General features: G+C 46.3%; 1 long non-coding RNA gene across 1 annotated transcript; it reads left to right on the forward strand.

Annotated features, from left to right (window-relative positions):
• The first annotated feature begins 370 nt into the window (after positions 1-370).
• On the forward strand, positions 371-3,458 carry LOC308417098. Its single transcript, XR_013974937.1, has 2 exons — positions 371-1,151; positions 1,312-3,458. It is a non-coding gene; the product is annotated as an uncharacterized lncRNA (long non-coding RNA).
• The last annotated feature ends 12,010 nt before the right edge of the window (positions 3,459-15,468 follow it).

Here is a 15,468-nt window from a genome sequence, read left to right on the forward strand (position 1 = left end):
GTACTTTTCCTTCTGCCCTACCAGTCGGTGTGCCCCCCCCCCCAACAGCCGACCCTACCCTTCTGGAAGCAGACAGGTCTGCCCCACCCCAGCAGCAAGGGGACTTATCCCTGGTGGTAATCACCTCCCAAATATCTTCAGTTGTGTCCTTCATCCCATGACAAGTAGCAGAAAAGGATCATTGAGCAATCTGAGGGAGTGGCCGTTGATGGAGGCCATGGCCCGCCCCTCGTGGGCTCCCTTGCCTAGGACAGGGAGGAACTCTTTTTTTAAGTGTCCGTGGAGGAATCGTTCCGTTTAGCAACGTCCGGGTGACGCGACACAAGACTATAAAAGCAAAAAAAAGTTGTGCCCTCCACCTGCAGGAGTTAGTGACAAGGAGGGCTCGCTCCTGGGGCTAGTGGTGGGGAGGCTGTGTCCAGTTCAGGGCTCAGATGAGAGAGCACAGTTAAGAGGCAGCTATGGGGCTAACTATGAAGGAGACTAGATTTTGGGACTGTGGTCATGTGGAAGGCAGCTTTCAACCCGCCTTTAACAATCCACACTGGGCTAGCAGCCTTCAAGACCAGGCTATTCCTGTGGTCTGCTGGCGTGAGGGCACTTGACATCTAGGAAGGCACAAGTTTCACAGGCCTACATTCCATGAGAACAGCAGGTGGTGGAGAGAGGTGGACTAGGGTCCTTGAGGCCCTGGGGATCATAAAAGACAGGCAGCGAGGGCCAGGACTAGGTGTGCAGGTCGACTTTGAACTTGACAATACCAGCAGACCCCTTTTTTTTCAGATAAGGGGTTGTGAGCCTACTTGAAATGAAGCCTGGTGTAATGGAAAGTGGACTTAGCTTCGCTGGGCAGACAGCTCTGGCCCAGGGTGGTATGTAATTTGGGTGTGGCCTGTCTGCACCCACTGTGGGGTCCCAGGAGTAGCTGCAGAGAGGAGTTTTTACTGACAGGGCTGCAGGCGGGAACCACAGAGATTGAAGGTGCGCGTCTTGGGGCTGCATTGATCACAACTTTATTTTTCAGATATCAGTACCCTCTCTGGACTTTGCCTAGGTTCCATGATTCCTGTTCTGTGGTCTCACTCTTCCCTACTCTTCCCTCTCACTCTGAGGTTAAGGGTTCACTTAAAACCTTGCCTCTGGGTCATCTGGTAAGCCTGGGGAAGATGTAGAGTTGGCCGGCGTGGAAGTCTTGGGCTTGGCATGTTGGTATCCCTGGGAAAGGTGGAGGCCACCCTGACTGGGCGGGGAGGGTTGGTTTTGGTTCACAGAGGATGGGACTTGAATGTGGATTCTTGGGTGGCCTTACAGCCATGGTTCCAGTCACCCAAATGCTTCATGGACGTGGTTTATTACTATAGTGTTCACCATGGCAAGCGGCTGGCACCAGGAGAAATGGAGCTCCTGCCAGTGTGAGTCGTAGCAGTACTACTGGAGGGCCCACCCTGGAGGAGTCAGCGGCCTAAGTTGATGCCTACACGGTGAATTCAGAGGCTTAGGAAGCTCTGCACTGCCATGTGTCCAGGCCTTACTCAGGAAGCCCTGTGTTCTGGAAGCCACGGTCTAAGTCAGCTTAGGGGTGGGAAGGTGCCTCCAGCTGGAGGGGCCACTGGCTATGAATGTTCCAGATGAACCCTTGTTCTGAGAGCATCGTTCTTTCCGGATGCATGAATGCCAACAGGCGTCCCCTTTCCTGGGGGGGAGAGGCGTTCAGCCGCTGCATCATCTGAACAAGCCTACAGCCTCCCTAGTTCTGTGCTATGAACGTGGCCTCGAGAAGGAGCCCAGTGACCTCGCCCACCTTCCCCGCTTCTGCAGCCTGCCTGCCTCTGCATTGGTCAGAGGAATTCTTAACCGGAAACTTGTGGGTGTGGGGGAAACCCGTGGGTTTAAAATGACTGGTGTGGAAGAGATGAAGCTGGTTGTTAGATGGGTGGGGTCTTAAATGTGGGAAGGCACAAGTTAGACACAGATTCTGTTCGAGTTTGTAAATGGCGTATCTAATTTGGGCTTTGGGACGGCTTTGTATTCAGAAGGGAACCGTGGGTTTGCAATGGTTCCTGGGAATTTCTATCCATGGGTTTGGGATTTGGTACTCTGGTCGCGCTACCCTGCTGAGTGACATCTGTGGTCTGGTTCCTTTTGTTCTATAGCTGTTGTAACTTGGGGCCTGATTGTGTATACCAGGCTGGCCTGGGTTCTCTACCCTGCTAGGGTTGAGACATTCAATACAGGCGTCTCTAAAACATGGCCGTCCAATATGAAACTTGAGGTTTACTGGATCAAGCTTGGGAATACTTTTGGCACCATATGTGAGACTTGTGGGAGAGAGCTTGGCACTGGTGTGTTGGCTAGAGGATTGAAGGAGTCGAGTCCAGATAGATGCCAGTAAGGGATGTGCTTGGAAATGTGGGTTGATGGGAACAACAGTTTGGGAACTAAATTGCTCACATGAAAATGTAAAGGCTGATGGTAAACCCTTAATTCGGTTCCTGAATTGTCGAGGTGCAGAGACGATTGCTTGGGAAATACCAAAATCCTACAAGGGGAAAGCAAAATTGTTTTGCTTCTCTACTCAATGGGGAATGACAAAGTTGAATAGCTTTTCCTAGTTGCTCAATAGATGGTGTCAGTACTGGACCTGGGCCAGCCTGTGGGTGAGGGTGGGGCTGGGAAGCTGATTTCCAAGAAGTGAAGCTGGGCTAGGGCTTGTAAATGCCTGCATTGTGGGCTCTTAAACCATTGGTACTTGAGGTTGACAGACTCTTCTGGGGCTCTAATTCAAATTTTATTACTGTGTGATTAAGAATTCTAATGCTGTTATCTAAAGGAATTTAATATGGGAGTCATGCCTTATACAATACATACAAGAATTTAATGTGAACTATGACTTATACAATATATACATTTGATGTGAGCCATGCCTTCAAAACACATGTTGAATATCTGGAATTGGCCAGAAGACAAGGATTGCTTATTTAACCTTTCAAATCAGTCATTGTGACAGGGGACTTGGGCTTGCGCTTGCTAGATCACTGTGATGTTGTTAGAACACCTTATCCATGTACTTTGCCAAGGCTGCTCTGAGCACTTTGTGGGTTTGGCTTGAATGGAGCAGAGGGGAAACTGTTAACTGTCAGTCAAAGCTGACTGGGAAATAAAGGTGAAATGGCACGGGAGTGGGGGAAACATCTTACTAGATAACATTCTGAACACCCTGTTTGTGTGTTCCATGTAGTTATTTTGTGAGTGTGCTTAAAAGTGGTTGTGACCAGGGCATCATCACTGTCATTGGAACAGCAGTGTGCTGGTCACGCTGGGATGGGGAATGTAAAGAAAGTTGTAACAGCAGGCCCACAGCACCCACGTCTTTGTACTAAAGTGTTAAGTGTACAAACCCACTAATCGTTTTTCTCCCCTTCACAGCATAATAAAGGTTTGAGATTGAAGCTTTAGAATTGTCATGACTGTTGCATTCTCGACCTCTGTCACTTTGCCTTCTTAGTCAGGCACCAGTGCAGTCACTGAAGTAGAGCAGGTAACCAGTTGGTCAGAACCGGTCTAAGCAGCCTGGGGGCAGTACTCACTGGGCACTGGCATTGGCTTGCAGACATGACAGGCTCTGCGTTACCTGGGATAATGGCACTACAGGTAAGGGAGTATTCTGAATATAATCTAGAACATTCCCAGGTTGTGTTTGTTTAGGGAGAATGTCTTAACGTGGTATGAGCTCTTCACATTTTTATTCTTGGAAGCTGGTGTGGGCTTGATTTCAGTGTGAACATGCAGTTCTGTCTTCCTCCTGACCTTTTGTCCTTTGGTATGACGAGGGTGTTTGCCGTGGGAAGGGTGTGGTCAGAAGCGGTTGGAATCCAGGGAGTAGATCGTGCCTGTAAACCGTCCAGGTTATGTAGACTCATCCTGGGGGCTAACCTGCACCGAATGTGGCTGTGGTGTGTCACAGGAGCTGGAGAATGTTGCTGCTTAGGTGGGCTTTGAGCTTAGAACACAACACTGCCAACCTCTGCCAGGACAGCAGCCTGCTTGCTAAAAGCAAAGGTCAGCCTGTGGCTCTGTATGAAACCATTTTGGCAAGGATAAATCTTGGACTGGAGTAGGTTGGAGGCCAAGCAGAAAGTGAGGAGTTCTCTGAGGGCAAGGTCAGCTGCTGTCACAGCTCCCACGTGTGCACTGTTCTTTTTCCTGATCTATCGGTGGTCCTCATTTGTACTGAGAAGCCAGAATGGGGTGTCCAAGCACCCTTATGTGTGGGCTTCTGGGACTGCAAGGGTGAATTAAGTTGCTGCAGCAGATGAGGGGCTTCTCTCCACCCACACTTCTTACTTACCTTGGTATTGTGATTAAAGGTCTCCCTATGTAGCTCAGACTGGCCTAGAGAGAGTTCAAAGGTCCACTAATAGCTGCCACCCAAATGTTTCTGGGATTAGGGGCAGACACAGCCACCCATGTCTACCTGCCTTTGTCTCTGGTTTAATCCCTCCTCTTCTTGGCTTCTTACCTGGTTTCTGCACCTCAATTTTTCTCTTATGAGGACCCTTTGGTTTTTATTCGTAAAGTTCTCCCATGTTGTATATCTACATGCTGGTAACGAATATCCCCAGCTACGTCTGAAATGGGTCACTAACAACGGAAGGCTGAGCTCTCCTGTGTGGAGACTTGTAAGACTGTTGGCTTGTGTTTGTTAACTTACTCATTGAGACATTCTGACTCTGTAGCCCAGGTTAGTATGGAGCCCATAGTACTCCTCCCTCAGCCTTGCAAGTGTAGAACAGTGGAGCAGGGAGCAGCAAGTGTTCTTTAAAAATAAACACGTCCTGACAGCAGCCATTGGCTGACTCCTCCCAGCTTGGAAACGCCAGCAAAGTAAGGTGTTGGCCTGCTACAAAAGGAACTGCCGTTTCCAATCCTGACACCTGACACTGGGTTTGTCTTAGGATGTTAAACCACCAGAAGAACCTTCAATGTGTGCTTGGGGCTGCAGAAACATTAACGGAGGTTGTGTCCGAGTCTTAGGTGCTGTTGCCGAAGCAAATAATGTGTGTATGTCCTTCCCAAAATATGGATGCAAATGGGGTTGGCAAGAAGAGAACAAAACCAAAATAAGGCATCCAGGTGGGATCCTGAGTCCTTTCTGAGGCAGGATGCCCTCCTTGCACCTGCCCTAGGCTGCTGGGGGCAGCTGAACCTGCCTCTGTCCTTCCCATACCTTCTCAATTTTTTACTGTGTTCTCAAACATAAAAAGGATTTAAGTCTTGCAGAAAAGCAAATGGGGAAAATGTTGCTTTCCATTAACAAGTGTACTGGCATATATGTCTCAGATTTTTCTTTTTCTGGAAATTGGCTCTATACTTTATACAAACAGTGGGGTTGTAGTTGGTTCTCTCTACAGCTGGTTTTCCATGATGCATAGTGAGAATTGTGTCCTGACGTTCAAAGCATGCTTTTAGTGGTACCCAATGCTCTATTGCATGACTGTTCATTTAAATAATCCCATTTTCTTTTGGACATGTGGTGGTGGGAGGACACCTTTCTGGACTGGTGTAGGGATGAAACTGGCCACAGCCCATGAAGCAGGCGTCCACTGCTGGACAGACGCACCAGCCGGCCTTTGGCTGTTGGTTTCCTTTGGGGAAATGATGGGTTAGTGATTGAAGCTCAACCTTTATCACCTGTTACTCCTCGGAAATGACTGTCAAATCTTCTTAACTTCAGGTTCATATTGCTCAGTGCTGTCCAGAGGGACTTTTCTGAGTTCAGAAGTCTGTACACATCTCTGTGAAGCTAGTGTGTGCATAACTCAGAATAGCTGTGGCTGGCCAGTGCACACGGGCAGTTATATGATTCAGACTTCTCTCTGTGTGTACCATTTGCTCACATAGTGTCCTTGACAGGTTATTTCAACTGATTGTTAAGACATTTCTAAGTACAGGTTAGTGGTGTTTAGCAGATTTGAGTTGGACAACTGGCCTCCAGACTTTTCAAAACCTGAAACTACCCAATAGGCAACTTAAAAATGTGGGTTCTCTGCCCAGTCCCTTCCTGCTTTATGTTTCTGTGAGAGGAGACTACTTGTTTATAGAATCTGTGCTGTGGGATGGATAGATGCAGATATATCTTTCTGAGACCGAGCGAGTCTTCAGTTACTTGGGATCCAGCACAGACATCCTGATGTAGGGTGACATTCATAGGCTTATTGACTATGTAGACTTCTTGGGGAATGTCCGTGTGAGTCCTTCTCATGTTTTAAAAGATTATGGGATTGTTAACCGTTGTTGACCTGCAAGATTTGGCTGTACTCTGGGTACTAACTCTAATCAGATATTATTTGGTTGATATTTTCTCCCACTCTGTAGCGGTGCCTGCTGAACTGGGGTTTTTCTAGTTACATGTATTATTTTTTGTATATGTTTGTGCATGTTTCCACTCAGAATGTCTGAGCCACAGCACTCCTGAAGGCCAGAGGACAGCTTGTGGGAATCAGTTTTTCTTTCCACCCTGTGGACCTGTGGGATTGAATCCAGTTGTCCATCAGGTTTGGGAGCAAGCGCTTTACCCACTAAGCCATCTTCTCATCTCAAAATTTAAGCTGTGGCATTGTTAATGTGTGTTTGCTTTTGTTGCCTGCACTGATTCTGTGTCTTCTCTAAGAAATCATTGCCAGAGCCGCCAACATAAAATCTGTATTGTTCTTTTGGTTTTGTTGTTGTTGTTTTGTTTTAAAAACAGTAGGCAAGTACTCCACCACTGAGTTAGATCCTCAGACCTTAAAAATGCCATGTCTTAGTCTACATTTCTGTAACTATTTGTTAGTCATGAGTTTTACAGCTTAACTCACTGTCTGAACTTTCCATCTTTGGCCACAGGGACCCTGAAATGTTTGTATTTGGGAGGGTTCTAGCTAACATATCTCCTCATATTCTTAATTGTTACAATGTACAAGGATTTAGACCATCTAAATATGACCATAGCTGATAAGTTTCTTGGAGTTGCTTCTCATTTTTCCTCAGCTGTCGCTGCCTGGGCTCGCTCTGCTGACATAGATACTCTTCTCCTGCAGTCGAATTTCTCCTGCCACCAGGAATGATGGTGACCTATCCAGCCCCTTCCCTGAACACCAGTCTTTCATAATTATGTGTCTAAAGCATTGTACATTTCAGGCTCTTTTTTTTTGTTTTTACACATAAAAAATAACAATCTTAAGAACTGTCATGTTTAGCATCTAGTAGGAAGGTCCTGTAAATCATTCAGTATCCTGTCCTTGTTGGGTCTTGAATGCACAGACAGGACTAACCTTAGTCTCTGGTTCATAATGTGGCTCTTCCGTTGCGTCCTTATTTTTAATAATTTGTCAACATGTTTGTCTTTTCTATCGATATGAAAACCAGGGCAGTAGCAAAAGTAGCTTGCTCCTTCCTGTGCGTGTCAGGCCAATGTCAAGCTAAAAAAATCCTTACCCCAGTGACTTCTTCAAAGCAGATACTTTGTAACTTTGTAGAGGAATTAAATTGCTTGTGATCTTCTGGAACTTTTGTTGTAAATGAATGGGATTTATCTGCTGCTGTGCACAGAACTCTTTGATACCCCATGCTGGTACAAGGTCGCCTCTTCTATAGCACCATTAGAGAAGTAACTCAGACGGAACCTAGACTGAGGTAACCATTATCGATAAACCGAACCCTGCTGACCTCCTGTTCTTACTTCTTTATGGGGGAGAGGTTGCGTCCCTTTCTTCTGTAGAACATCTCAGGATGATGTGGTTCTCTTAGTGGGGGCTCCGTGAGCACACAGCTGCTGCTTTCTTACCCTGGTTGTGCTGCAAGTTAAATTTCAGCTTTCCTGCCAGTGAGGAAAGGTATGTTCCCCTCTAATGTCTGATGTCAGGGATTGACAGCTGTATCATGAGGTCATGTTCTCGGGCAATCCCTTGAGCCCAGTGTCTGAGTGGATAGCACTTGTGGGTCAGACAGCTGCAGTAATCTGTTGCCCTCTACCATGATAGGCAGGCCTGACTGAGTCCATGTCTTACGTCTTAGGCACTTTGCATATGGAACTTCGAGTTTCTGCCAGTTGCTTTCTTGGCTCTGTCACACGTCTACAGTGACCCATGGAGACTACCTGGTATGTTAGATTCTTGTCATCTGTGAGTATAAATTTGACAGCCATGGCTTACTTACAGTAGAAAACCCGAGGTCTAAGATTCACAAGAATGTGCTTTTTGCAAAGTTATTGTGTCCTGAGACTGTCGAGTTTATCCTTTGCTTATTCTTGCATTAGAGTAGCTCTTCTAAGGAGTCCACAATTTTGCAGACTTGGTCAGCCTGGGCAGATATTTCTGTAGGGACTGTTATAGTGGGTAGGGCTGTATAGTATAATTGTAACTTTTATAAGTCACGAACTTGGGAGTAAAATACTTAAACACCCCAACATGAGATCTAGATATCCCTCTCCCGTGCCTGCTGCCAGTATTTATATTTCTAGGATATCTCCCCTTTATGAAGTTACCTAATGTTACTAATCTGTTTATAACTCCATAATGTTTCATCTTGTCGTGTAGACCCAGTAGTTTTGACCCTTTTCCTACTAATGCCTTCAGGCTACTCCAGGGTTCTCTGGTCACTGCAAGCGGTGGTCACTGAGTTTTTACTCCTTGGGACACTTAATGAAGCCAGGCCTGAAGTAGGCCAAAGCCTTCCAGCTGTAGCTCCAGGCTTTCACGACTCTGTGACTCTCTACTCTTGAGTTTCACTCTGTTTTGTTCAGTGGTTAGCATTTCTACAGCTAAAACCAACTCTTGGTCTCCCACCAGCCATGAGGTTGTTAGGGCTGGCAAGCGCTTTCTGCATGTCCAGAATTTACCTGGTGGTGTTAGAATGATAATGAATTTTGAGTCTCAGGTAGCTTTCTGGTTCTTATCTCAAGAGGGTTAAAAACAGAAGTCAAACCAGGCGTGGTTACCTTTCCTGCCACACTAGGACAGTGGAAGCAGGAGAATCAGGTGTTTGAGGCCAGCCTGGGCTATAGAAAAACCTTAATGAGGGCAGCTGTGACACTTGTGAAGGTTCATTCAGTCTTACTTGTTGCCTTTAATACACACACATGGCTTTCTAGATTAATGGTACTCTGGCCTCTAAGGCCACCAGGTGCCCAGAGAACAGATGTGAGCTCCCTCTGTCTCGTCCTTGCCTCCCAGGGCCCCAGAGAGTTGGACTCTGGATGGTGGGGCCAGCTTCTGCCTGGCAGCCTCTTCCTCACCAGCAGGTTATGCTGGGCTCCTCCCTTAATTCTAGTGACCAGTGCACCGTCCCCTTTCCTGACTGTGACCCCCACAGCGAGTTCCCTCCAGCTTTTGCCCCTTATACACACAGAAAATGTTTAAGTGATACTTGCTCATGTTAACTGCAAATGTGTAGGTGACCTCTTGCTTTCCTGAGAGTGCACAGTGCACTAGTGTGCAGGCTCACCACACCTTGGCTTGTATTCAGGGCTGTTGGGCTAACAGAGCTGTAGCCACATTTGAACTGCCCACTCCTGCTCTGTTTGTAGCAACTGTGTCTTCACCTGTGTAGGCCAGTATGCCCACAGGGAACATGGGGACACAAGGGTACACCCGCTAGGCTTCTGTAAGAGCCTTCAGTCAGCTTTTCCCACACCTGTACTCGTCCTAAACTTGGTATTTGTCAATGTGAGAAGGGAAGGGTAATTATTAATTGTAGCTTTGATTGGTATGTTTATGGATTTAAAGTGCTCTTTACATTTTAAGGAAACCATTTGTGTTGCAAACTTATGTTCCTCTCTGACTTTATTTGTAATTTATGACACTTTACAATTGAGACTTTAAATACACAAATGTGCCTGTTTATTGGTATTTTTTTCTTTTTTCTGCATTTTATGACGAACTCAGAAAGCTCCGTCTAATTCAACACTACTCTTTGAGCCCATGCTTTGTCCTGCTCCTTTTGCAGTTTTGCTTTTATTTCTGTAGGTTCCGTCTGGACTTTGAAACAAGTGATGTGGGTAGGAAGCTTCTTGCTGCTACGTATAACTGAAGTCACAGCCAACAAGCACTGGCTTGTGTGTTCCTGTATCAGTCCCAAGTCTAAGCACTGCAGTTCATGCTTCGCTATATGGTGAGGGTAGCCCTACCTCCCTACCTCCTAACAACTCTTCTAGAGCTTTCCTGGTTATTCATGTGTGAGTATTTAATTTCTCTTACGGCGTCTTGATTATTCTCCCTGTACAAGAATAAACTATGTTATTCCATTTTTCACCAGTGGGTTAACCTAACTTGACTGAAATATTTCTTACACTTGTGCGTGTATGCTGGCGCAGGGTAAAAGTGAGAGAGGCAGTGCTTTTGGATTGGTTCTCTCCTTCCACCACATGGCTTTGGGGATTGAGCCGAGGTTGGCAGGCTTGGCAGCCACCACCTTTACCTGCTGAGCCATCTCAGTGCCCTGACTTGGTGTAACATCAGAAGGTGTGTGACTGGATCAGGTATGGTGGTGTAGCCTTTAATCCTAGTACTTGGGAGGCAGAGGCAGGCAGATCTTTGAGTTCATAGCCAGCCTGGTCTACAGAGTGAGTTCCAGGACAACCAGGGCTATGTAGAGGAACCCTGTCTCAAACAAACAAGTGTGTGATCATTAGTATTAACCTGTACAGTTAGAGGACCTTGACCAACATCTAGACCAGAATCCACCTCCCACCCCCAACTTCACCCCCTTGTCTGGATGTCTTAACCTGCCCCTGCTGGCTCTGTCCCTTCTGAAACAGTTACTTCTGTCATGAAATACTTTTTTAAAGTTACATTTGCTTGGGGGAGGTCAAAAAACAACTTGCAGATGTCTGTTCTCGCCTTCCATTGTGTGGGTGGTAGGAACTGAATCAGGTTATTAAACTTGGTAGCAGGCCCCTGTAGTTGCTGAGCCCTCTCAGTGTCCCACAGAGCACTTGGATGTTACTTGGTGGTTACTTGTTGCTGTCACACTGTCAGTGTTCATTTGGTGGCCTTTGTCATTGACAAGTTCTGTTCTGATAAAAATAATGATGAGTTTATGCAAATCTAGTAAATTGCGCCTAAGAGCCAGGTGTGGTGGTGTACTCTTAATTCCAGTGCTTGAGGGGCAAACTCAGGTAGATCTCTTGGAATTGGAGGCAGCCTGGTCAGCATAGTGAGTTCCATGGCTACATAGTCTCAAAAAATACCAACACCCCTCCCCCCAATAGAATTGTACTCAAGGTCACAGTCAGGGAAAGTACGGTGAGGAGGGGCTGCTCTCTGAGCCCCTGCCCCAGAAGGGTGATTCCCTCCTGGAGAGTTCTGGAGACCTAGTCATGGAGTCTGCTTTTAGTACCAGAACATGGCTGCTCTGTTCTACCGCCTTTTCCTGATCCAGCTTGCTAGAACTTTAAACAAAATGGTACTTAATTGTAGTTTTGGTTGGTATGGTTACTGACTTATACAGTAAGCTCTTTACAATTAAGGAAAGTAACCATTTGTATTGCCAGCACTTCTGGGCCTCTCTGACTTTTATAGTTTATGATACTTTGCTGTTGAGTCTTTTAAACATACAAATGTACTTGTTTATTGTTAATTTTTATTGCTTTCTGCATTTTATAATGAGTTTATAAAACTTGGTTTAATTTAAGACTATTTGGTGAACCCCATGCTTTGCCCCACACCTTTGGCTCTATCTAGACTTGAGTTGGTATGAGGTGGGGTCAGAAAGCCTGATGTGGCTACACATGTATTGAGTGACACAGGACAAAATGGGCTGCATGCTGGCCAAGCTTCTCAGGGCACAAAGTGCCAGATGTTAGGTGTTCTGAGCCTGATGCTGGGAATTTCTTGTTCACTGGGGACATGGAGGTTTATTCCTGAGCTGCTGGGGTTGATTGAGGAGGGACTGTTGGTCTCCTTCCTATTTGCCTATCCTGGTAAGGATAACCTGTCAGTTCCTTAGGGTAACCCTTCCTTTCTCCCCAAGCCTATTTAGTGCCTGGAAGTAAGAGGGCTGAGCCAAGAGTTTTCTTCAGTTCCCAGAGGTCAAAGTGACCACCTCAGAGACACTCTGGGCCTTTTGCTGGTTCTGTTCCTACTCAGGATATGGTCCAACTTACTGCTGGGAAAGACAGGGAGAAGTTCTTTGTCAGAAAAGAGAAACTCCTGGCCCAGAGTTTAGGAACCATTAGGGAAAAACTTACAGTTCTCAAGTGTGTTCCCCTGTATGAGGTTCAGCCATTCCCACCCAGCAAATGACGGTAAATAGCTCCCTCAGCTTCCTTTGAGAAGGAAGGAAGGAAAGAAGGAAGGAAAGGAAAGTTTGGTGCTGGGCCAGGACTCACCAGCTGTGACATCTGGAACAGTCTCGTTCTGTCTGCTCCGTGTCAGCTTTCTGCTTACCTTTCTCCTGCTGCTCTGTGGAAGGTCCCGTCCATCTGTTCTACAGATGGTTTTTTAGGTTCGCAGTTTGTCTCCTAAGACCTCAGCAAGTCTGAAACAGTCCTGGCAGGCTTTACTGTCAGCTTGACGTGTACATCACTTGTTCTTTTGGATCCATTTTGACGTCTAACCCTTTCAGCTTCCAGAAGTTGCTTTGGTGTATGCCGTGAGGTAAGAATCTTAACTTGGTTATTTCAAAATGGCTGTTTTCCTTAGCACCATGAATTATTAGCTAAATAATTTCTTTGGCCTAGTTGGCTGGAGCTGCCTTCCCCGAGGCTACCCATATATCATGATACAGATACCTGTCTCACTTCTCACAGATAATTTCTGCTACACAGACCGTGGTGTGACTGCTGAAGGGTTCAGTGACCTGTGGTCACACAGCTTGTTCGGATCACAGGCAGCTGACACTCAGTTCGCCCATGTTCAGGGCTCCTGGGTCCTGGTGCCAGTGAGCAGGGCCAGCTCTCCTGCTTCTGCAAATGAAGGTCAGCCGACTCCCCATTGCCACCCAGACATTTTTAGTAGGACAGAACAAAGGCCTCTTCTTGTAGGCTTTGTATGTTAATGAAAATTTTTTTTTGAAACGACAAGTTTTGGCTTGTATTTGGTTGTGGTTTTCTGTCAAAGTGTCTGATAAACGGTAACTCATGAAAAGACATACCCACCGTACTCCTTCCTAAATGCAAACACTGGCTTCACTACGAGGGCCATCGGGAAGGCAAACAACATACTGGCTAAAATCCACTGTGTCAGGACACCAGCCAGCTCTCTCTGACCGTCTCTGGTTTACTTCATGGCCTCTTGCTTCCTTGGCTTTCCTGTGTAAAAGAAGGGTTAGTCATTTTCTACCTTGGACTAGAGTTAGGGCTGGAGAAATGACAACAGTGTGACACTCTTGACATGGGGTAGGCCTGTCCTCGTGGGTTTTCCAGACAGGAACAGTTGTCTTTGGTGGTTGGGTCCCCACGGGACCCATCCATCTCCCATGCATCTCTCCTACTTCACCAAGAAACCATGAACATCATAGCCATGTTCCACACAGCTCACCAGTGGGATCCATCAGCAGATGAAGCCCGATTGCACTGGCCCTGGAGCTGTGTGACAACCTGACTTCATGGTGCTTTAAGAGGCCCTTGTTCTGTTTGGTCCACAGGATGAGTGGAGTGATTTGCTTAAAGGTTTGTTTGTTTTCTTTTGTTTTGCTTATGGGGTTTTGAAGTTTAAATAGTTATGTATTTCAATGTTCCTTTTTTATTTTTGGTAAAACTATGAAGTTTTCTTTATAAATGTTAATTTTGGGGGAAATTGACTTATAACATATCTCACAATCTGTGACTTTGAGGTAGCAGTTCTACGGTTGTATATGTGATGTGAGCTGTTGACTTGTTCATTACTGCAGTGGTGGCTCTGTCCTCACAGCCTTCTGTTTGTCCTTCCCATTCCCATGGCCTTTGTGCTTGCCACCCTGTGGGTACTTGGTACTCATGAGTGTAATACATCTGTCTTCCTGTTTCATGCGGCACTGTATGTTCAAGGTTCTTCTTACTGCGGTGCGTGATACGACTTTTATCCCTCACTGTGGCTGAATAGTGTCCCATTGCATTGCTTTAACACATTTCTTCTCCATTCCCTTAGAGGTTTGAAGTCTTTCTGCTTATTGCCTGATGTAAACAATGTGTTTATGTGAACACATTTTCCATAGTTTATGTACATAGAGAAGAGCTACTTCCTGATGGATCCGAGGAGCTGCCATTGTGTCCTGTGCTGCCCCCGCTGACTACCTCTCATGACTAGTTTCCAAGGTCCCAGCTCTCTGCACTCTTCACCAGCCCTGGTTAGTGTCTGACTCTCTGACCTTTGTAGTGGATGTGAAGAGGCAACACAGTGGTTTGGACTGAGGACAGCAAGCACCTTTGTCAGCCAGGAGCATGTTCACCTCGAGGCCCTGCCTCTGCTGGTCCTTTATACTTCAAGTAGGTTCTTACTGGCATATGCCTGTGTGAGAGTGTGTGTGTGTGTGTGTGTTAGGGGTGTTTTCCTGCCCCTCCCCCTTTTTTATTCAAGACAGGGTTTCTCTGTGCAACAACAGCCCTGGCTGTTCTAGAACTTGCTTTGTGGGCTGGAGAGATGGCTCAGCAGTTAAGAGCACTGACTGCTCTTCCAGAGGACCTGAGTTCAATTCCCAGAAACCACATGGTGGCTCACAACCATCTGTAATGGGATCTGATGCCCTCTTCTGGTGTGTCTGAAGACAGTGACTGTATACTCATACACATACATTAATTAAATCTTTAAAAAAGGAAAAAAAAAAACTTGTTTTGTAAACAAGAACTCGGAAATCAGCCTGCCTTCCCTCCTAAATGCTGGGATTAAAGGCATTTGTGTGCCACCACCCAGCTGACCCAGGACCTCTTGAATGCCAGGCAAGCATTCTCCAGTGAGTCACATCCCCAGATGGTGTCTTTTAGCATAATTAATGTATATATTGTGTTATACATGTGTGGAGCGGAGGAAAACTTGTGGGAAACAATTTTCCTCCTCCACCACATGGTCCAGGGATGAAACTCAGGTACAGGCTTTGGTGCAGGTGTGTCTACCTTCTGAGCCCTGTCCCTGGCCACATCTATGTTTTACAAGTAATTTGAAGGCCACAGCTTTGTCTCCACTGCTGCAAGAATTAAAAAGCCACCTGACTATAGAGGAAGCCAACAACTGGCTTCTTCAGGTTCCATGCCTAGATGTCCACAGTCACCACAGGCCTTAGGCAGAGGAAAGGCAGCGCCTGTGTGACAGGTCCCACTGTTGCCTCCTGTGAGCTTGGCATGATGGTTCTGTGAAGGTATCCACTTGTTTACTTGATTAGTTAGAGGAGTTTAATTTTTAAAAGCCATGATGTTAGATTTATTCAGCCTTTCTTGTGCTTTCCCCCCCTATTTAAAAGAACAATATTATTAGGAAAATGGCGGTAACTGTCTGCAGTGTTGCTGTGTCTGCTGTC

The sequence above is a fragment of the Micromys minutus genome (genome assembly GCF_963924665.1).
Source record: "Micromys minutus genome assembly, chromosome: 2".
Taxonomy (NCBI): Eukaryota; Metazoa; Chordata; class Mammalia; order Rodentia; family Muridae; genus Micromys; species Micromys minutus.